At 46.5% G+C, this 22743-nt stretch overlaps 1 long non-coding RNA gene across 2 annotated transcripts; it reads left to right on the top strand.

Moving 5' to 3' along the window:
• The first annotated feature begins 4612 nt into the window (after positions 1-4612).
• On the top strand, positions 4613-22726 carry LOC147097004 (uncharacterized). Of its 2 annotated transcripts, none has more exons than XR_015074459.1 (2): positions 4613-7133; positions 22283-22726. It is a non-coding gene; the product is annotated as an uncharacterized LOC147097004 (long non-coding RNA). The 2 variants fall into 2 exon arrangements; XR_015074458.1 differs by lacking the exon at positions 4613-7133 and adding an exon at positions 13988-16351.
• Positions 22727-22743: the final 17 nt, after the last annotated feature.

Genomic DNA, 22743 nt, shown 5'->3' with positions numbered 1-22743 from the left:
CTTTAAAAGTGTAGGCGAGAAGATGAGATAAAGTGAGCAGTCGTGGCGAGCCGATGCCGCAATGTGGGGGTTTAAAAGCCAGTAGATGTGTTGAGGGAAGGCCAGGCTGGGGTCGTGAGGAGTTCACCAGTTTTGAGGTCCAGTAAAAGACCAGGGGTTGATGCAGCATGTTTTGATTTCAACACGGGAGAGTGGAAGGAGAGGAAGATTGTAGGGTGGCAATTTAGAGCTTACGACAACACAAGAGTCATCAGGCGAACAACGAACAGAATACAACTAGAACAATAGAGAGATGAGAAAGATAGGGACGAAGCGAGGGATTGGAGGTGAGAGAAACCGATGATAAGCTTCTCCTTGCGTCCTGGCCAGGGGTTTGAGAAAGATGCTGAAACAAGCCTCTGACATAAGAAAACTACTAGGCACTTGGTCTAAGCGTTAAATAAAGCTTTAATCAACTGTTTACAACATGGAGGTCTAGTTGTGTCCTTCACTAGTTCCTGTTAAGAATGTCCTGCGCAAGCTGGGCCCGTGCCCGAGTATTTATACTCTTCCTGGACAGCGCCACCCACAGGCTGCCCAGTATTATTTCATTAAGTCTTCCTTTCATGAATGACTGATTCATGTCAGCCTCTTCAGATAGTGGAGGAAGATTCAAGTCTTGGACATACTTTATAGAGTTCAGAATGGTGTAGCAGAAAGGAAGAGTTTGTGCTTGTGGAACAGAATAAAAATAGACACTTTGAGCTGGTCATCTTTTATTCACTTTACAAAACAAATTCAGACAGATAAAAGACTCATTTACAGTTTCAAATCAAACACGTAGCTATAAAATTACTGAAGGAGACAGGATGAGCAGAGTCTAAGCCTTGGCTTCTATGTTTCCCTAAACATATTGGCTCAAACTGGGACCTGAACCAGCCCAGGAATGAACACTCAAACTTGGTATCAGAGAGCTATTATCTGACATTAAATATTAGGCTGCTTCAGAGCACAACAGAAGATACAACCCCCAGCTTCTACCAAAAGGGCTTTAGGAGAACCCCATCTAAGTGGTCCTAGGATTAGAGTCAAAGATATGTCTTTCCATTAATTTGCTCCATTTTTCTATTTTGAACAGGCACCATTTTATTATAAAAGGATTCAGGCTTATTTACAGAATTTAATACTTGTTTTCGGTGAAATGTTGTGCTCAACAAATGAGGGATGTTGGTGCTGGGGAATGGGACTCTTCCCTGTTTCAGGTACCCAGTGACAGCACCAAACACTCACAGGGCAGGTACAGCACTGGTTAGAGACAGAGTAAAGCTCCCTCTACACTGTCCCATCAAACACTCCCAGGGCAGGTACAGCACTGGTTAGATACAGAGTAAAGCTCCCTCTACACTGTCCCATCAAACACTCCCAGGGCAGGTACAGCACTGGTTAGAGACAGAGTAAAGCTCCCTCTACAGTGTCCCATCAAACACTCCCAGGGCAGGTACAGCACGGGTTAGATACAGAGTAAAGCTCCCTCTACACTGTCCCATCAAACACTCCCTGGGCAGGTACAGCACGAGTTAGATACAGAGTAAAGCTCCCTCTACACTGTCCCATCAAACACTCCCAGGGCAGGTACAGCATGGGCTAGATAGTGAGTATAGCTCCCTCTACACTGTCCCATCAAACACTCCCAGGGCAGGTACAGCACGGGATAGATACAGAGTAAAGCTCCCTCGACACTGTCCCCATCAAACACTCCCAGGACAGGTACAGCACGGGTTAGATACAGAGTAAAGTTCCCTCTACACTGTCCCATCCAAACACTCCCAGGGCAGGTACAGCATAGGTTAGATACAGAGTAAAGCTCCCTCCACACTGTCCCATCAAACACTCCCAGGGCAGGTACAGCACTGGTTAGAGACAGAGTAAAGCTCCCTCTACAGTGTCCCATCAAACACTCCCAGGGCAGGTACAGCACGGGTTAGATACAGAGTAAAGCTCCCTTTACACTGTCCCATCAAATACTCCCTGGGCAGGTACAGCACGGGTTAGATACAGAGTAAAGCCCCCTCTACACTGTCTCATCAAACACACCCAGGGCAGGTACAGCACCTGTTAGATACAGAGTAAAGCTCCCTCTACACTGTCCCATCAAACACTCCCAGGGCAGGTACAGCACTGGTTAGATACAGAGTAAAGCTCCCTCTACACTGTCCCTTCAAACACGCCCAGGGCAGGTACAGCACGGGTTAAATACAGAGTAAAGCTCCCTCAACACTGTCCCATCAAACACTCCCAGGGCAGGTACAGCACGGGTTAGATAGAGAGTAAAGCTCCCTCTACACTGTCCCATCAAACACTCCCAGGCCAGGTACAGCACGGGTTAGATACAGAGTAAAGCTCCCTCTACACTGTCCCATCAAACAATCCCAGGGCAGGTACAGCATGGGTTAGATGCACAGTAAAGCTCCCTCTACACTGTCCCATCAAACACTCCCAGGCCAGGTACAGCACGGGTTAGATACAAAGTAAAGCTCCCTCTACACTGTCCCATCAAACACTCCCAGGGCAGGTACAGCATGGGTTAGATACAGAGTAAAGCACCCTCTACACTGTCCCCATCAAACACTCCCAGGGCAGGTACAGCACGGGTTAGATACAGAGTAAAGCTCCCTCTACATTGTCCCATCAAACACTCCCAGGGCAGGTACAGCATGGGTTAGATACAGAGTAAAGCTCCCTCTACACTGTCCCATCAAACACTCCCAGGGCAGGTACAGCATGGGCTAGATAGTGAGTATAGCTCCCTCTGCACTGTCCCATCAAACACTCCCAGGGTAGGTACAGCACGGGATAGATACAGAGTAAAGCTCCCTCGACACTGTCCCCATCAAACACTCCCAGGGCAGGTACAGCACGGGTTAGATACAGAGTAAAGATCCCTCTACACTGTCCCATCAAACACTCCCAGGGCAGGTACAGCATGGGTTAGATACAGAGTAAAGCTCCCTCTACACTGTCTCATCAAACACTCCCAGGGCAGGTACAGCACGGGTTAGATACAGACTAAAGCTCCCTCTACACTGTCCCATCAAACTCTCCCAGGGCAGGTACAGCATGGGTTAGATACAGAGTAAAGCTCCCTCTACACTGTCCCATCAAACACTCCCAGGGCAGGTACAGCACGGGTTAGATACAGAGTAAAACTCCCTCTACACTGTCCCATCAAACACTCCCAGGGCAGGTACAGTACGGGTTAGATACAGAGTAAAGCTCCCTCTACACTGTCCCATCAAACACGCCCAGGTCAGGTACAGCCCGGGTTAGATACAGAGTAAAACTCCCTCTATACTGTCCCATCAAACACTCCCAGGGCAGGTACAGCATGGGTCAGATACAGAGTAAAGCTCCATCTACACTGTCCCATCAAACACTCCCAGGGCAGGTACAGCACGGGTTAGACACAGAGTAAAGCTCCCTCTACACTGTCCCACCAAGTACTCCCAGGGCAGGTACAGCATGGGTTAGATACAGAGTAATGCTCCCTCTACACTGTCCCATCAACCACTCCCAGGGCAGCTACAGCACGGGTTATATACAGAGTAAAGCTCCCTCTACACTGTCCCACCAAATACTCCCAGGGCAGGTACAGCACGGGTTAGATACAGCGTAAAGCTCCCTCTACACTGTCCCATCAAACACTCCCAGGGCAGGTACAGCACGCGTTAGATACAGAGTAAAGCTCCCTCTACACTGTCCCATCAAACACTCCCAGGGCAGGTACAGCACGGGTTAGATACAGAGTAAAGCTCCCTCTACATTGTCCCATCAAACACTCCCAGGGCAGGTACAGCACGGGTTAGATACAGAGTAAAGCTCCCTCTACACTGTCCCATCAAACACTCCCAGGGCAGGTACAGCACGGGCTAGATACAGAGTGAAGCTCCCTCTACACTGTCCCATCAACCACTCCCAGGGCAGCTACAGCACGGGTTATATACAGAGTAAAGCTCCCTCTACACTGTCCCACCAAATACTCCCAGGGCAGGTACAGCACGGGTTAGATACAGCGTAAAGCTCCCTCTAGACTGTCCCATCAAACACTCCCAGGGCAGGTACAGCACGCGTTAGATACAGAGTAAAGCTCCCTCTACACTGTCCCATCAAACACTCCCAGGGCAGGTACAGCACGGGTTAGATACAGAGTAAAGCTCCCTCTACATTGTCCCATCAAACACTCCCAGGGCAGGTACAGCACGGGTTAGATACAGAGTAAAGCTCCCTCTACACTGTCCCATCAAACACTCCCAGGGCAGGTACAGCACGGGCTAGATACAGAGTGAAGCTCCCTCTACACTGTCCCATCAAACACTCCCAGGGCAGGTACAGCACGGGTTAGATACAGAGTAAAGCTCCCTCGACACTGCCCTCCTCAAACACCCCCAGGGCAGGTACAGCATGGGTTAGATACAGAGTTAAGCTCCCTCTACACTGTCCCATCAAACACTCCCAGGGCAGATACAGCACGGGTTAGAGACCGAATAAAGCTCCCTCTACACTGTCCCATCAAACACTCCCAGGGCAGGTACAGCACGGGTTAGATACAGAGTAAAGCTCCCTCTACACTGTCCCATCAAACACTCCCAGGGCAGGTACAGCACGGGTTAGATACAGAGTAAAGCTCCCTCTACACTGTCCCATCAAACACGCCCAGGGCAGGTACAGCACGGGTTAGATACACAGTAAAGCTCCCTCTACACTGTCCCATCAAACACTCCCAGGGCAGATACAGCACGGGTTAGATACAGAGTAAAGCTCCGTCTACACTGCCCCCATCAAACACTCCCAGGGCAGGTCCAGCACTGGTTAGATACAGAGTAAAGCACCCTCTACACTGTCCCATCAAACACTCCCAGGGCAGGTACAGCACGGATTAGATACAGAGTAAAGCACCCTCTGCACTGTCCCATCAAACACTCCCAGGGCAGGTACAGCACGGATTAGCTCACTTTATTCCGCTCCAACAATATGCCTCAGTCTGTACTTAGACCATCACCTACTGCCCAAAGTGTAGTATTTTAATTTCCCACACCATCCAATGTCTCCTCTGAGTGAACTTGTCGATTCGCGCTGAATTGAGGATCGGTTTGTGATATGGGTCCCATTAGGAATCTGACTGAGAATACTCAACTCCTTTCATGGGGGACCTTTAAAGATCTTCACGATGTGGGGTTGGAGAAATTTTTACGGGAGAACTGATGGGATTTTTAAAAAAATCGCTCAAATATTTTCTGATTTTTTTTTTGTAGAGGCACCCAACCGAGAAACCAGCAAGTTTATTGTACTGAAGATAAATGAAAGCTCCTTTGCACCGAAAATAAAATATCTTTCTCATTCACTATTCTGCACGATAAAGTCTTTATGGCATAAATTAAACCTTTGCATAAACTGACAGCTGTCTTGTGTGAGATGTATTCGAAGTTCCTACGTGCAGCACCTGGTCTGTCAGTTTTTTGACCCACTTGACAAGGCTGTCCGCTGATTAACCTCCTAAAGGCCTTTGTCAATGGAGTTAGAGGCAGGAAAAAGTTGATATTTGGTTTTATCAGCTTCTCTTGCTATTCCTTTATGACCAAATCGGTTTTACTCCCAGCTGTGGAGTCTTTCCATGCCTCGACCAGAGACTGTATTTTTGGATGTTGGATTGCAGGTGAAGACTTGCCTGGCCGTGTGTGGGGCATACTTCACTGATAATTTAATACTCTGAATGATAGTAGTGACTGCGGTTTTGTTTTAAATGCTGTCTGCCACACAGCGTTCGTTCCAGCCAGAAGGCGGGATGGGCCTGAGCATTTCAACAGCGCCGTGCTGCCACTAGTACACTTCTCTGCTCAGACTGACAAGCAAAAAAGAACTGCATTTATATAGCACCATTCACAACCTCCAGACGTCCCAAAGTGCTTTTCAGCCAATGAAGTACAAGTGTGGTCACTGTTGTAATGTAGGAAACGCAGCAGCCAATTTGCGCACAGCAAGCTCCCACAAACAGCACTGTGATAATGACCGGATAATCTGTTTTTGGGTGTTGGTTGAAGGATAAATAGTGGCCAGAACTCCCCATCTCTTCTCAAAATAGTTCTGTGGGAACTTTTATGTCCACCTGAGAGGACAGACAGGGCCTTGGTTTAATATCTCACCTCCGACAGTGCGGCGCTCCCTCAGTCCTGCACTGGAGTGTTAGCCTGGATTTTTGTGCTCAAGTCTCTGGAGTGGGACTATGAACCCACAACCTTCTGACTCAGAGGCGAGAGTGGTACCCACTGAGCCACGGCAGATGCCTGTGGTCCACACGAGGCTGGACTCAAGCTGAATATCCCACCTTTTCATTTTCTCATGAAGCTGAAGCTTGTTAAATGCTGCTTCGCAAACACAATTCCTCATCTTAAATTCTCAATTACTTCTTCAGAACTATAAGGGGCCCTGCTGAGTGTTGCTTGCTACAGTTTGATTTGTTCCCGGGAGAAGGAGTCCTGAGGGAGGGTCACTGATTTTGTTATTTAGGAAAGGTGGAATTTGCCTCAGAATTGGGGTCAAAGGGTAAAGTGCATGAGCGGGATGCCAAATACCCATGTAACTCAGACTGGTATAAAAAAGGTGCTTAAACCTGTTAAAATAAAACCTGGGTGAGGGCTGAGTCATTTAACAAAGGATAAAGATGGTAGCCACGGCAACAAAGAGTGCAATCTTGGGTCATTGGGGTCATAGCTATCCTCTATCAAAGGTCAGCCTTTCTCTCGAGCATTCCCTCTCTCTCTTTCCCTCCTACCCCAGCCCACATCTTGTTGCTGTGGGAGATTTTGTAACCCGGCCTAGACTTCAGGCAGGTTGGAGCTTGACTGCTGACTTTCTGGTTCAGAGCTCAACTCTTGACCTTGAAAGGCCTGGCAGGCAGTCTTGCTCCTGCAAATGATTTCAAACTGAAACCGAATGCATCATTTCTAAAAAAAAGTAATGTTTAAATTTACGTAGGACAGTAATATCTACCTTTCTTTAAACAGGTCACTGATTCTCCTGTCTTAGCACCAAGGCACGTGATGATCGTTTCACCAAGCCCAAGATAGAACCAGTTCTTTAAATCGTAAGAATGTCACCAGGTACGTTGGACTTAGTTGTAGCTACAAAGGTTTTTTCTCTCTGTTCAAGATAAGCAGTAAAATGCAAATCTTGCAACAGGGTAAAAGATAAATTTATCTGTCTTCAAAACAAGCTAATTTTTATTGATCAGAAATACAGTAAGCCCACATTATAACTCCAGCATTTGAAGAGCAGTTTTTTTGTGAGTCAAAATGGCAGCTCATCTTACTCGGGCTCCTTAGTGTGTGTGAAAATACTCTATATTGGGCAGGATTCAGGTGATGTTGCGAGCAGTAACAAACACGAGTCGAAATGACCCTCCTGTTAGCCAAACTCCTCGGCAATATGAAGGTATAGAGCTGTTTCACATCTGTGGCAGAGTATAGGTGGCCATTTTATACAATGTGTGTGTTTGCAATGGAGGTTTACTGTATTTGAACAGAAGAAGTCTTAGAAAATGTATAAAATCTGATTAGCCATGAATGTGAATGTAAAAATCTGTCTGGATTTCAAATTATAGCATTTTTTTTTACACAACCTGGCCGTAATCTGAGTTCAGCACACTCGTGCAGAGCAGAACATCTGGAGAATGCTTTTCAAAACTAGACACAGGCCCGAATGGACCTTCCACCTCCCCTTCTCCCTCCTTGTTTCAGGAGTGTCACCATGTGATGTGATTGTTAGGGCTAGTGATGTGCGCTAGCCGAGATCGGCTTGGATACTGGCCCTGGGAGTTTTCGATGCAAAATTGTGGGACAGGCGCTGCATGCGGTAATTGTGGGAATTTGCGGGATTTGTCCTGGACTCTCGTCACTTGCCCCAGCCCATTGGGATCTTTCTGGATGGATGGATGAAGACGGGCCGAATGGCCTTCCTCAGCCCGAATTATCTTGCGCTCCTTGTCCTTTGACTTGCACAGAACCTTCCGCAATTCCCAGCAATCGATGGTAACCAGGCCAATTCCTGCTTGTGCTTCCAATTGCCCCATTGGTGTAAGTTTTCAATGATCTCCACTCTGTTAGACTACGAGTCTTTGCCCCTTCACGATTTTACCCCCTGCTTTGAAAATCGCGCGCAGAAGGTGTGAGCAATAGAACAGGTCGGCCTTTTCCACACGCGGACAGATTTACTCATTTCCAGTTGTTTTTTTTTCTAAACCCTTAGCGGGTTGAAGTTTCTCCTCAATTTTCACATTGGACGTGGAATCAGCCAGGATCTTGTTGAATGGCGGAGCAGGCTCGAGGGGCCGAATGGCTGACTCCTGCTGTTATTTCTTATGTTCTTATGAAACAGCGTGGCGCAAAACTCAGGGATTTAAAAAAAAACACACATTGCAGTAAATGTTCATTTTGCTTTGCCACTCATGTAAAAACAAAATCTGCAAGCATTGTCCAACTGAGAGGTCATCAGGTGACCGGGTCTGGCATCGCCTGCCAGGAAGAGGTGTGCCAGCGCAGCGTTGCCTCAACCACCCGCTTCGACAGGCTGGCCTGAGATCGAGAACGTGGCACAGCACGGTGGTACACAAACCCAAGGCAGCATCACGAAATGAACACACTGGAAGTGTAACCAGGAACACTAATTGTCTGTGAATTTCCGGGCCAGGAGGACCTCCCGGGATCCTCTGAACAAAACTGAACCCACCGCACCAGTCCATTCCACTTGGACCTGATTGCCCACGAAACAGGGACGCAGCTAGTAATAGAAAGAAAGGCAGGGGTAAAACAGAACAAGAGGCAAATAGGATGGTGCAGAAAGACCGAGATAAAAACACAAACAGAGAGAAGGAGAAAAGAAGAAGAGATACACACAGAGACTCGGAGATTGTCAGAGGCAAACAGAGTCATAGATGGGTTGGAAAGGCAAAATACAGAGATAGAGAGGAGAGAACGAGTCAGAGGGAGAGTGAGACAAATGGAAAGAGGAGACAAATAAGGCCGAGACAGAGAGAAGAAATACAACAACATAGAGATAGAAAGACACAGAGAGAGAAAGCAAAGGGTGACATAAAAAGAGAGACCCTAATAAATCCAATAGAGAATTCAGGAGAAACTTCTTTACCCAGAGAGTGGTGAGAATGTGGAACTCGCTGCCACAGGGAGTGGTTGAGGCGAATAGCAGAGATACATTTAAGGGGAGGCTAGATAAACACATGAGGGAGAAAGGAATAGAAGGATATGTTGATGGGGTGAGATGAAGAGGGGTGGGAGGAGGCTCGTGTGGAGCATAAACACCGGCATAGACCAGTTGGGTTGATTGGCCTGTTTGTGTGCTGCACATTCTGTGTAATCTATGTAAACTCTGGACAGTTGGAAGATTCTATGGTGCCAATGGATGGCCATAACTGGAGTCAGCTGATGTTGGAGGTCACTACTGTGGAGCTGGGGGGGCGGGGAGAGAGTCAGTACACAATGTTGTTGAATTTATTTACCAAGAGAGTCTGGAGTTTGGTGTCAGTATTCTCCCTCTGATATTTGCTGATTTGAGTGAAGCTGTGTTCTTAATTTTAAGGAAATTAAGCTGGTCACCGGTAACAAGAGTGTCGATTGGTGGCTTTCACCCTGTGTGGGACATCAACTGGGAAGTGCAGATCAACAGGCCTCAGTTTGACATCTCATCCGAAAGACAGCACTTCCAACAGTGCTGCACTCCTTCAGTACTAGAGTGTCAGCCTAGATTTTGTGCTCAAGTCTCTGGAGTGGGACTTGAACCCACGACCTTTTCTGACTCAGAGGTGAGGGTGCTGCCCACTGAGCCACGGTGTGTTTCTCTGACCAAGGCTCCTCGAAGTAGAATTGGAAGATCTTAAAATGCCAAAGAATGAATGAGGAAAGACTATTTCCTCTGGTTGGGGAATCTGTGACAAGGGAGTCATCAATTGAAAATTGTTACTTAGAGAGTGAAGAGAGAGGACACATTTAACACAAGAGGGTTGTCGGAGCATGGAATGCTTTAAGACATGGAGTAGTCGAGACAGAGACCATCACATCTTTTGAGGGAAAAGCAGATAAATATTTGAAGCTGAGGAAGATACAGGGCAATGAGAGTTTTGGATTGCTCCAGCAAAGAGCTGGCACGGACCCGATGGGCCAAATGGCCGCCTCCTGTGCTGTAAACTTCTTTGGTTCCCATGATGTGGAGATGCCGGTGTTGGACTGGGGTGGACAAATGTGAGAAGTCGCACAACACCAGGTTATAGTCCAACAGCTTTATTTGAAATCACAAGCTTTCGGAGCGCTGCTCCTTCGTCAGGTGAAGTGAAGAGATGCATATAGGCACAGCCTATGTATGCTCAGCTTGTGGAACACTGAACAAGGTCACTCCCGTGAGTTGATGGCAAGGGTCACCTTTGAGTTGAGTCGAGGTACTAAATTAAATCGTGCGTGCTAACGTCCGGGTTTGTTTACTTCGGCAACAGATTCACGCGGGCTGGATCTGAATCTCCTGCAGTCTTCTCAATAAACCCGAGGCATCAGAAGTGGGAGTTTCTAACTCTCAAATCAGAGGCAGCAATTACCTGAGCATTCTCAGCCAACATTCGCGGACTCAGACATTCAAGGTGTCAGCCGTGGCTCAGTGGGTCGCACTCTCACCTCTGGTCATGGGTTCAAGTCCCACTCCAGAGACTTGAGCACAACAATCTCGGCCGACACCCCAGTGCAGTGCTGAGGGAGTGCTGCACTGGCGGAGGCGCCGTCTTTCGGATGAGACGTTAAACTGTCTGTGGATGTAAAATATCCAAAGGCACTATTTTGAAAACGAGCAGGGGAGTTCTCCCCGGTGTCCTGGTCAATATTTATCCCTCAACCAACATCACTAAAACAGATGATCTGGTCATTAGCACATTGCTGTTTGTGGGATCTTGCTGTGTGCAAATTGGCTGCCGTGTTTCCTACATTACAACAGTGACTACACTTCAAAAGTACTTCATTGGCTGTAAAGCGCTTTGGGACATCCTGAGATGGTGAAAGGCGCTATAGAAATGCAAGTCCTTCTTTTCTCTTTCAGATAAAGGTGACTTAAAGGGGCCAGGACTTTGTGCCACTCCTGCCCGCCACTCTGCTTTACCAGCAGCTGGGTGGCCACAAAAATCAGGACAACCCCACTCTTTATTTTCAAGCTCAGCCTTTATTCAAAACAGCACAACGTTCATTTGAGGTTTGGGGGGGGGGGTCCTCTTCCCCTCTCCCTTCCCCCCTCCCCATGGTCCTCTCCCTTCCTGCCCTCAACATGCTACTTCTTCATGGGATACAGTTCCTTGCTCACTGGCATCCCTCTGGTACTCTGTTCAGCGGGCCGTTATTCAAGTGTGAGCCTCGACGGTATCAGCAAGCTAGGCGGCTACGGGAGGCATCACAGCGGCGCCCAATTCTGTCTACACGTGGCCATTCCACGAGGAGTCGCTGGATAATAACCAGGAGCGGGTATCCGAGGTGAACTTCTCCCCCCACCCCCCCTCTCAAAAGCATTGGGCTAACTGTATTGTGTCAGGTGCTGCCCTGGTTGAAAGATCAACTAACTCAGGCAATGCCTCACGCACTGGTGTATTGGGGGCTTGACCCTTGGGGGGGGTGGCCTGTCACGCCTCTAAACTAGAAAGGGTTAAATTACATTCTCGCGACCATCCAAGTGTTGACATTCTTTATCAGTTGACAAAAAAATAATCCATTTAATAGAATTTCTGTTCAGTCCATACAGATTTCTTTTCTCTCAAAACAAAGGCAGTACATCACATTATCCAAATGTGCCAATCATTTCCGAGAACCTTTTTTTTTACATTCCTAACAAGTTCCTCACGGAATAACGTTTGCTTCGTCCCCCCAACCATCCCCCCGGTGTTCCAGTGAAGATCAGAGTGGATGCCATTTTACCACAAGCGGCATGTAGGACACTGGGCCTTCCAGCAGGGGGCGCAGTGAGCACAGCCAGCCATGACGGTCACACGAACCATTTCACAGATACAGTAGCTTCCATGGTGACGTCTCACCAGAGCTAGCTTGCATGTGGTCTGAAAAATGAGGTATTCCCATCAATTTGCGAATGAAATATTTGCAACTCTAAATGCCTTCCAAACGATAATGAATATTTTCAAAAGTTTTTTTTGAAAAAAAAACCCACATTGGATCGAGGTGCGTGAAATCAGATATTTTTTTCCCCACAATCTTTTCACCCTCCCCCAGTACAATCGTGTTTTTGCACGGATAGATTTGTTTAAAGTGCAAATTGTTTCTGTGCCCTTAGAATGCGTGCTTTAAATACATGTGAAAGACAGACTCGCTGGTGAAAGGTTGGACTCAAAATGGTCTCCAGCCTTTCATTTCCAGGCATTTTCTGCTTTTATGTCAGATTCCCAGCCCTCGTAGTTTTTTATTTCATCTTTACAGGTGTTGTGATAACAAGATTGCCAATAGTCACGATTTTGTTAATTGATGAATTTTACACTATGTTTTGAAGTTGCAATTCCCTACTCTCTCTGTCTCCTCACGCACAACACTCACTCCCTACTCTCCCTCACTGTCTCCTCACTCTCTCTCCACTCAGTCACTCTCTCCTCATTCTCTCTCCACTCACTCACTCTCTCACTGTCTCCTCACTCTCTCTCACTGTCTCCTCACTCTCTCTCCACAGTCACTCTCTCTCCTCATTCTCTCTCCACTCACTCACTCTCTCTCTCTCACTCTCTCTCCACTCAGTCACTCTCTCTCCACTCAGTCACTCTCTGTCTCACCACTCAGTCACTCTCTCCCTCACTGTCTCCTCACTCTCTCTCCACTCAGTCACTCTCTCCTCATTCTCTCTCCACTCACTCACTCTCTCTCACTGTCTCCTCACTCTCTCTCCACTCACACACTCACTCTCACTGTCTCCTCACTCTCTCCACACACACACTCTCCTCACTCTCTCCCACTCTTTCTTGATGATTCATGTGCATTGAAACAATAGTCCAAAATTAACAAGCAACAAGTCCTTAACAAAACTGCCAGTGTCAGTGATTCCAACACACGGCACATATGCTGTTGGAAGGGGGAGATGTCGACGGAGGTTAGGTTTGGGACAGAAAATGAGAAGTTACTTACTCTGGGGCCCCTCTTGCATACTTTCTTTCCTACATTACAACCGTGACTACACTTCAAAAGTACTGCATTGGCTGTAAAGCGCTTTGGGACGTCCGCTGGTCGTGAAAGGCGCTATAGAAATGTAAGTCTTTCTTTTACTTGCTAGCTGCTGGCTCTCAAGACTGGAGATAGCAGATGTTTATGAGCATGTTCCTTGTTCATCCTTCGGGAAGGGCACAAGGACGAGAGACCAGGAAAACCAGCTCCAGGGTCTCGCGTGATCAGGTGGGCGAGGGGCAAGGAGGGCTTACAGCTCAGAAATACAATGGAATTGAAATAATTCTGACCTTAACTTTAGGGCCCAGTGTCTGTTGTCATGGCTCCAGGTTGTTACCTTTCGTTCCTTGAGGGCTTCAATGCCTCCTTCAAGAGATTGACCTCCTCTGAGACACCTCCTGCTCAGCCTGCCACCCTTGCCCGAAACGGGTCAACATTAACTCCTCGTGAGGGTGTGGAGGCCCACCAGTCCGAGGCCAATCCAGTTGTCAATGTCACAATTTGTGACAGACTGACATCTAAACCCGTCTGGTTCCTGTACAGGGAGGGTCTCGGGCCCAGTTTTCTAAGTCAAGCCCTCCAGTCTTGATCGAGAGGTCCCTCACTATTTTCTAATGATTTGACAGTACATAGATACAAAGTGTTCCTTAAAATCTGATAACTATAATAAAATTGCACCAAATTATTACATTGCCGATTTTACCAGAGTTCGAATCTGACACCTGTTTAAAGCACGCGTTTGGTGGGGGCTTGGGGGGGGATCAATTTAAAACCAAGGAAGCAAGAAGCAGTAACATTTGCACTGTGGTTGTTGGATGGAGACGGTTGCTAGGAGACAAAATCAGCCTCGACACTACGGTCTCTCACGTGGTTTAGCAGCAGCAGATAATTTTTTGAAACTATGAAATTCTCAGTAAAGTTAAAGGAACTAGGAGAGTGAAATCAAGAAACAATTCAATAAAAGAAAAGCACACAATTGAAGGTTTGGGGAGCAGCACGTGGTCTATGATAGCCTGCTGTCATCAGCCTCCAAAGGAAGGCCCAAAAAGGCCGAGGTCTTGCTGTGTTGTTTGATTTATAAATGGCGGGGAGGGTTTGAGCTGAGTGAAGGGCCTGCACTTGTGAGGTAGTTAAATGAATGAAATAATAGGGGGCCGAGTCAGATTTGAGTGGTAGGGCTAGTAATGCGATTAGCTATAATTTAACCCTGTTCCTCTCAACTAGCCCCAATCCTATGATGTGTGCAGCATGCTGTATGAAGCTGGTTTGGAAATAGAACAGATAGTGAACTTTGAGGGGGGAAAATGATCCCTGCCTCTGTTAGTGGTTAACAACGCCGTTTAAATCAGAAAGTCTAGGTGAAAGGCCAAAGGCTAAGGTCCAGGACACCACCAAGGCTGAAGGAACAGGAAAAACATGGGCTGAGCCAGGAAATAGTGGTTAGGCCGGAGTTTAACAGGCTGTAGATTGAGAGAAGGAAGGAGGTCTGGGAAAGAATGAGTCTCGAGTTCAACACAGTGAGGAGGAAGGGGTTGTAGGATGGCTTGTCCTGTGTGTTATAGCATCTGTGGCTGTATCTAACAATGACGGTTCCACATAAGAAATTGCTGCTGGGATATTTTCCTCTGGTTACTGCGTGTGGACGAAAATGGGGAAACCAAAGTGAAAATATATTGGCTGTTGAAAATGATGTAAATAGCCCTGGAGTCTTCAGCCATGTTGCACAGTGCCAAAGATTAGAGGTTGATGAAGAGGATTTGCTGCAGACAGGTGTCTAGTGACGTCGAAATAACCATCGCCTTTCATAAGGTTGCCGCAATTCTAGAAACTCGTGAGGTCAACGCAACGTCGAGTTTCTGATTTGCGAGTCCGATTTCAACCTAGAGAAAAAGAACCTGTGTTTATCGAGCGTCTTATGACGACTCGCGGCCAATCATTTATTGTTTGTTTGAAGTGCAGTCCCCTGCTTTAATGTAGGCACATGTGGCAGAAAGTGTGCGCACAGCAAGCTCCCACAAACAGCAGCCGAGTTGGATGACCGATTAAGCTGCTTCTTTTAAAATTTCGGCTGAGGGAAGGAATATTGGCCAGGACATCGGGGGTGGGGGGGGTGGTGGGGGGCAATGGAACTCCCTGCTCCTCTTCAAATAGGGCCACGGGATCTTTTATGTCCACCTGAGCAGGGAGATTGGGGGGGTGGGGGGGGGAAGGTGGTGGCCTATTTAATCTGGAAGATGAGCCTCCCCCCCCCCCGCCCCAACCACCCTCAGGACTGCACTGAAGTGTCAGCCTGGATTATGTGCTCAGGGACACATAAGCGACCACAAGACTAGGCCACAGAGCTAGCCAGAAGTACATAGGAGATAGGGCCAACCAGGTATCTATAGGCTGCTAGAGTAACGCCTTAATGTCCAGTCTGATTCAGATCAGCGGTAACTCCCTGGTTTGCAAGGGCAATGGGCTGGCCTAGTTACCAATAATTGCCCACTCCTTAAAAAAAAACATCATTCAATCAGCAATTTCATAGTTTCAAAATACATTTTGGGGTGTGTGTGTGTATGTGTATGTCTGTGAGTGAGTGAGATGGTGGTTGTATAACCAATGACAGTACATTTCCTTCATGACTAGTAATGAACCATAAGAAGCCAGCAGCAAGGCATACTGTACAAAAAGGTGCACCTGGATCTAGAGGAACCACATGGTAAAACTGGTCCAGCAATGTCCAAAAAAAAATAAAAAAATGATCAAGTGGAAATAAAGCTTCCTCAATGACTGGTGGATGGATCATGACTCTTTGGTAAATAAAACTCTCAAAGTACCCAGTCAGTTGTCTTGTATCTAACTAGGAACTAGGCAGCACAGGCACCAATTTCAGGTTTATTCATTTGCAACAATGGCAAGGCAGAGCTTGGAGGGGCTGGGGAGAATGTCCGGGGAAAGAGGGATGCGGGCTGGGAGGGGTTTCCACTGCCCGCCACAACGCTTGGTGTCTTCTAGTGATTCGTTTGGCCCGAAAGGAAAGATTGCCTCAAAAGGACTACTGCAAACGGGATCCACGCTGAAATGGTCATCAAAGTCCCACCCCCATCTGGATGATGCTCACCCATTCGTGGACACCTGGCTTGGTGAGCTCTTTAAAGGTCGGATTGCACAGGGAGTTCCCCCACACGTGTGTGTTTTATAAAGGGGTGGGGGTGGAGAGGGAGGCGAGATGTTTGTTTTATTTAGGAAGTCATGGGGAAGCTGCTGCAACATCAGAGCAGTTATGACATCGTATGACATGTTTGGGGGAATTTTCATTCCAACCTTATGAAGAAGCAAAAAAAAAACAATTTGATAAATTCCCCCTAAAGCCGGTGCATTTTTACCAAAATAAAGAGACCGATAGAATTTTGGGGGAAAGACAAATATCTTGGTGGACTTGCTTTAAATACGTATTTCTTGCAACAAATTCCAATGGAAAGAATGCCGACTCGACTGGTTTGAGGAGGCTGTGCCGAGGCCTGATGGTCCTCCTTCAATTCCAGTACGAGCTGGAATAGCCAATTGAATTGTGTTGCAGGAGTAGGTTGCTTTTCCCCTTTTACTGCAGTCTCCCTGTTTATTGTAAGAATCTGAATGACCATCAGCCCTAAACATGAGGCACTGTTTATTTACTAGTGGAACACCTGGTTGCTTTGGGTAGTCCTCAGTGGCAGGGTCGAGAAGGGGGTCACGACCCCTCACCCCAACCATTTTGAGGTCGGCCAACACGGCTCTGGAGGACCGCTTCCATTTCGCTCCCAGGAACCTCCTTGAAAGCCCGCCTTCGGACTAGGGGTTAACTCGGCATGCCCCAGGTCCCCCCCTTGCCAAGTTAGCCAAATCTCGAGTTTGCCCTCTCCCCACTCTCCCTCAGTCGGCCAAACCTAGTTCCTTCCAGCTACTCCATTTGCCCGCTGAAGATACCACACAAGCGGCCAATGTGTCGCAGCAGACATGGTGGGGCGGGGAAGCGTGTGGGCTCCCGTCCCGTCTTGTCCCCCATGCAGCCCACTTGCTTTCAATGGGAGAAGATGGCGGGGACGGACTTGAAAGGGGTCAGGGGAGAGGAGCTTTGTATTTTGTCACCCCTGGGACTTGGCAAACAACAATTTTCTTCTAAAATTGATGCCTTCACCGACACTATAGAACAGCAAAAAAAAAGAAAAAAAAGTCTCTTTACAAACGTCTCTACTCTCAGTAACAAAAAAAATTCAAATAAAGACTATTTTCAGCACAAAATAGAACTCGACATGACTGCAACATCAACAAAAACGTATCCTTATCAACACATTTAAAAAAAAGCAAGCTGTAGCATCTAGATTTACTAAAAAGAAATTGCATCTGCCTCTCTCTCCAAACACCTGTTTTAAAAAAAAATCTATAAAAGTGTTCAATTGAAACATTTCATTTTAAAGCAAACATTTTTTTTTGTGTCTCATTTCTACTGAGTTGAATTCATTTTTTCTTTTTAAAAAGTTAGCGATAAAACAGTGAAGAAAGCATCATTTCTAACTGCACCCCCCCTCCCCCACTCTAATTTCCCCGCAAAGCTCAAAGAGACAGTTCGATGCGTTGCAGCAGCTTTTAAAAAAAAACACACACAAGTAAATATATTTGCATCTTAAAGCTACCTAATGAATCTAGGGCAAAAAAAACCACATTTTCATTAAACGCGGCAAAGTCAAGTAGCAGAAAGAGAAAAAAAAACAAGAAAATAATCCGCAACACAACTTTAAATTACCCGCTTCTTCGTCTGCGTTCCTTTTCGTGGTTTACATTTATGTATAAAACTCCTAGGATTGTCGAAAAATATGTTTTTTTTGCACATTTTTTTGCGAAATGGTTGCCGCACCCCTGAGGTGTTTTTTTTTGTGAGGGGGAGGTGAGTACGGAGTTGACATTACTTTTTTTTTCAGGGGTTGAGAAGTGGGAGTTGTTTTCATTTAAACAAACCAAGAACATGTTTGTTTAATTCACTGTGGGGCCCTCGCTGATGCTACGTCAAAGGCCACAAGCCTGCGGGAATGTTGTGGTCAAGGTGCCGTTTTAACACACCTGTGAAGCAACTCAATCTGATCAGTTTTTCCTCTTTCCCACCCCATTTATTTTCTTTAAACACTAACTTCATTCTTCATCCCCTCTCACTCGCACGTGATCCAGCAACATCCCACTGTGAACTGAGAGCTAAACTGAGGAGCAGGCCTGCTGGGGAGAGGTAGGCCACAAGTGGACATTGGGGGCTGTATTATGAGTGGCTCCCTTTCTGCTCAGGCCTATAGAAGGTTTAAAAAAACCTCACACGTTTCTGGTAACTGTGTATACTAAACACATTCATGTTTACTAGCAAATAAACTAAGAGACCACTTGGGATCCCTTTGACAAGATTTCGGGCTTGATTGTCATGCGGGTACCGACTGCTTCAAAATGGAGACATAGATGGGATGGCAATGTTGAATATTAAGGATGAGCGGAGAGGGGGGATAAAATGAGTCTCCAGTCACCACCTCATTCTGCACCAAGAAGGGAGGGGGTAAATGGGATGGGTCAATTATGCCAGTGCTTTCTGCTGACTGGCTGCAGCGGGCACTGTTGTTTTGAGGCAAAGGTTTTGTGGGCAAGTGAACAGAAGGTGTGGGATAAATTAAAAGATACTCAATGAGGACATCGCAAGAGGTTATTGGAGGACAGAGGGTGTATAGACCAGGTTCTGGTCAACTTGTTCACCTTGCCTTTGGTGTTCGACAGCATAGGATGGAGAGATCCAATTTAGATAACTATGTCCTCAGCCAGTTTTTGCGCAGAGCAAGTTTCACAAACGGCACACAGCCATTTAATCAATAGTGTATTTTTGGGGGGGCGGTGTTGGTTGAGGGCGGAATCTTGGCCAGTTCACTGAGAAGAACTCCTTGTTCTTCAAATCCTGGGGTCTTTTGTATCCACTTTAACAAGCAGACGGGGACCTCGGTTTAACATCTCATCTGACAGACCAAAGAGCCAGCACACAAACGATGGGCAAAATGGCCTCCTTGTGTGCAGTACGGTTCTGGTTTGTGTTTGTTGAAGTCTCAGCCTAGATTTTCTGCTCCAGTCCTAGAGTGGGACTTGAACCCACGACCTTCTGACTGTTACCAACTGAGCCAAATAAATATACGCTATATAGATGCAAGTTGTTGTTTCAAGACTGACTCGCCTTTATACTTAAAAGCTCAATGAATACTTCACTTAAAAAACAAAATCAAATCAAATACTTAATCCCTCCTGAGAACAAGTCAGCTTTTAATGAAAAAAATTGGTTTGCAGTGCAGCTATTTCTGGTCACCTTCACTGCAGGGGCCTGTTTCACGCTGAAGTTCACAATTGCAGGCCCACACAGTGAAAAGGCTCCCTCGTGTGGCCGCTCCTATCACTGACACGCGCACACTTTTCTCTCCTCCTTTTCTGAGGGTACCGACTCAAACCAGGGTACAGTTCGTGCCAGGCACCCGCCAGTAATTTGCTCAAGTGGGCAAGTGTCAGCAGAGTTTGACTGACCGGCGGGGGTGGGGGTGCTCGGTCACTGGATAGACATCACGAGCAAGGATACCCGACTGATTTGCAAACAGTGAGGCCATATGTAATCTTTCACCGTGTTGTCGGAGGTCAGTCGCCTCATGATAAAGAACCCAAGAACGTTAGTGATTGTGCAGCAACTTTGAAACAATCAGATGGACATCTCATAGTTCGAGCTTCTCTCTCCATCCTTTAGAAACCATTTTCTCCCTTCAGGGACTCTCCCATTTGAATAAAGAATCCCTTCAACGAACTGTGTTTTGTCAGGTTGCTAGTAAGTGGATTATCCAAATGCACTGTGTTGTCCTTGAGTTAGTAAGAGTCTCGGCCTATGTTTAACTTCAGGTTAGATATTTAAAAGTTGTAGATAAAGCCCAAGCTAGGAAGCTACTTAACTGGGACAATACAAAACTCGCACGGAATTAAAGATTAGAAATTTTTTTTTCCCCCCCCCCCACAAGACCAAACTCCCACATAAGGGAGATGATTCAGGGTCAATTGGCACCTTTAAATTATAGGCTTTGATCATTATTGGTTGAAAAGGGGGATTGAGAACTGGAGAGTTATTAACAACACTGTTTGATTTTTGTCCAGGAGAGGAACTTTAATGTTCCTTTAAAGGAGTAGAGGGAAATCCATGATAAAATAAATCAGACATGGACTCTGAGTGGAGTGGGCTTGATGGTGGGCCACATGGTTTTTTCGCTCTCCAGTCACCCCAATGTTCTTGGCTTTGGTGCTACTACAACAACAACTTGTATTTATATAGCACCTTTAACATAGTAAAATGTCCCAAGGTGCTTCACAGCAGCGATATCAAACAACATTTGACACCGAGCCACATAAGGATAAATTAGGTCAGGTGACCAAAAGTTTGGTCAAAGAGGTCGGTTTTAAGGAGCGTCTTAAAGGAGGAAAGAGAGGTAGAGAGACGGAGAGGTTTAGGGAGGGAATTCCAGAGCTTAGGGCCCAGGCAACAGAAGGCACGGCCACCAATGGTGGAGCGATTATAATCAGGGATGCGCAAGAGGGAAGAATTGGAGGAGCGCAGAGATCTCCGGGGGGTTGTGGGGCTGAAAGAGATTACAGAGATAGGGAGGGGCGAGGCCATGGAGGGATTTGAAAACAAGGATGAGAATTTTGAAACTGAAGCGTTGCTGGACCAGGAGCCAATGGAGGTCAGCGAGCACAGGGGTGATGAGTGACCGGGACTTGGTGCGAGTTAGGACACGGGCAGCAGAGTTTTGGATGCGCTCAAATTTACGGAGGGTGAAACATGGTTAAACATAGAAACATAGAAGATAGGAGCAGGAGTAGGCCATTCGGCCCTTCGAGCCTGCTCCGCCATTCAACGAGATCATGGCTGATCATTCAAACCCTAGCACCCGGTCCCTACACCAACAGCCATCCCACCCAAGCCCTATCCCCGTAACCCCGTGTATTTAATCCCCCCTAACACTAAGGGTCAATTTTTATCATGGCCAATCAACCTAAAGGGGAAGGACAGTGTAGGAAACAGATATTTTCCCACACAATACATAAATGCACCAAGCCCAACGATACAGCTAAGAAAATCAATGTACCGCGAATGTTTTTAATGTTGGAATCGTGTCATTTAACTTTCCAAGCGAGTGGGATCCTTTCCCGTGACGTGACGTGAAATTGGCTATTTCATCTCCATCCCCGTTAATATAAGGTTTTCTTTTTTTAACTAGAGGCATAGCGAAGGGTTTTTGCAGAACTACTTGACTCAAAGACCCAAAGCAAACCAAGCTCCCCTTAAAATTAACAATGGCAAGACTAGTCCAAAAAAAGACCATTCGGCCCGTCAAAGCTCATTCCTCTGGTACCTTAACTCTCCCATTGTAGCATTCAGCTGACTCCCTAATGCTTTTGCCTGGCTAATCACTCTAAGAAGTTTGATGATCAGCTCCGAAACTATTGTGCACACTACACCAGTTTAGAAATCTCACCCTGCTGCAATAAAAGCATAAATACATCGATGAAGGTGCAAGCTGCAGCCCAGATTATACAGCTCATCCTCATGTACACCAATTTACCATTAATGGGATCAGAGTTTAGGGGCGAGTTGAGATTTTCTTTTTTTACACAGCGAGTGGTTAGGATCTGGAATGCACTGCTTGAAAGGGTGGCAGAGGGAATGGGAAAGGAAAAATTTGCAGGGGGCTGTGGGGAAAGAGCAGGGGAGTGGGACTAACTGGATGGCTCTTTCACAAAGCCGGCACAGGCACGATGGGCCGAATGGCCTCTTTCTGCGCTGTATCATTTTTACAGCTTGGAAAAAGGATCCTTAACACAATCCTTGAAGCAGGAAATTGGTTAGAACTAATCACCTCTAACTGTGCAAAGCGGGAATGGGCAGAGTATTGGAAGGGGGGGCGGAGAAAGGGTGGATTCTTGGGGCGTGTGTAAAGGAGCACGATAAAAAGAAACTGTAATTTGAAGTTGTGTTTTTCTGTTAGTGTTCCCACAGAGGACATTAAAAAAAGAAGAAAACTGAAACCGCACTAATCTCTACAGCATCGTCATGGCAGCAACAGACAAATCAAATCATGGTAAGATCGCAACTGTACAAGGTCATGGACTCCACCTAGTGAAGGTTTGAACTCAAATCAACCTGGATATTTTACAAAACAAAAAAAAACTAATCACGGTTAAAAAGACATTTGATGTGTAATCTTCTCCTCTCTCACTCTGAGCAGTTTCAGAATGCTTAAATAATGATTTGCTATAGTTGCACTTTCAAAAAAATAAGCTCTCTTTCCTGTATCAAAATAAACCTCTTTTCCACAGATTCTGCCACCGGGTTTGGTATGTCTGGTTAACTGAAGTAGAAAGTTTATCAAAATAGCTGTGTTTTTTTTTCTTTCTTTGTTGAATGTCTTACAAATAAAAGGAAAAACTTTTGTGTGTTTTTTTTTTC

This window comes from Somniosus microcephalus, chromosome 33 (assembly GCF_052327205.1).
Source record: "Somniosus microcephalus isolate GS21.2 chromosome 33, FLI_Smic_1.0, whole genome shotgun sequence".
NCBI lineage: Eukaryota > Metazoa > Chordata > Chondrichthyes > Squaliformes > Somniosidae > Somniosus > Somniosus microcephalus.
The sequence above is the reverse complement of the archived record's forward strand: the minus strand, read 5'-3'. Positions and strand labels throughout refer to the sequence as shown.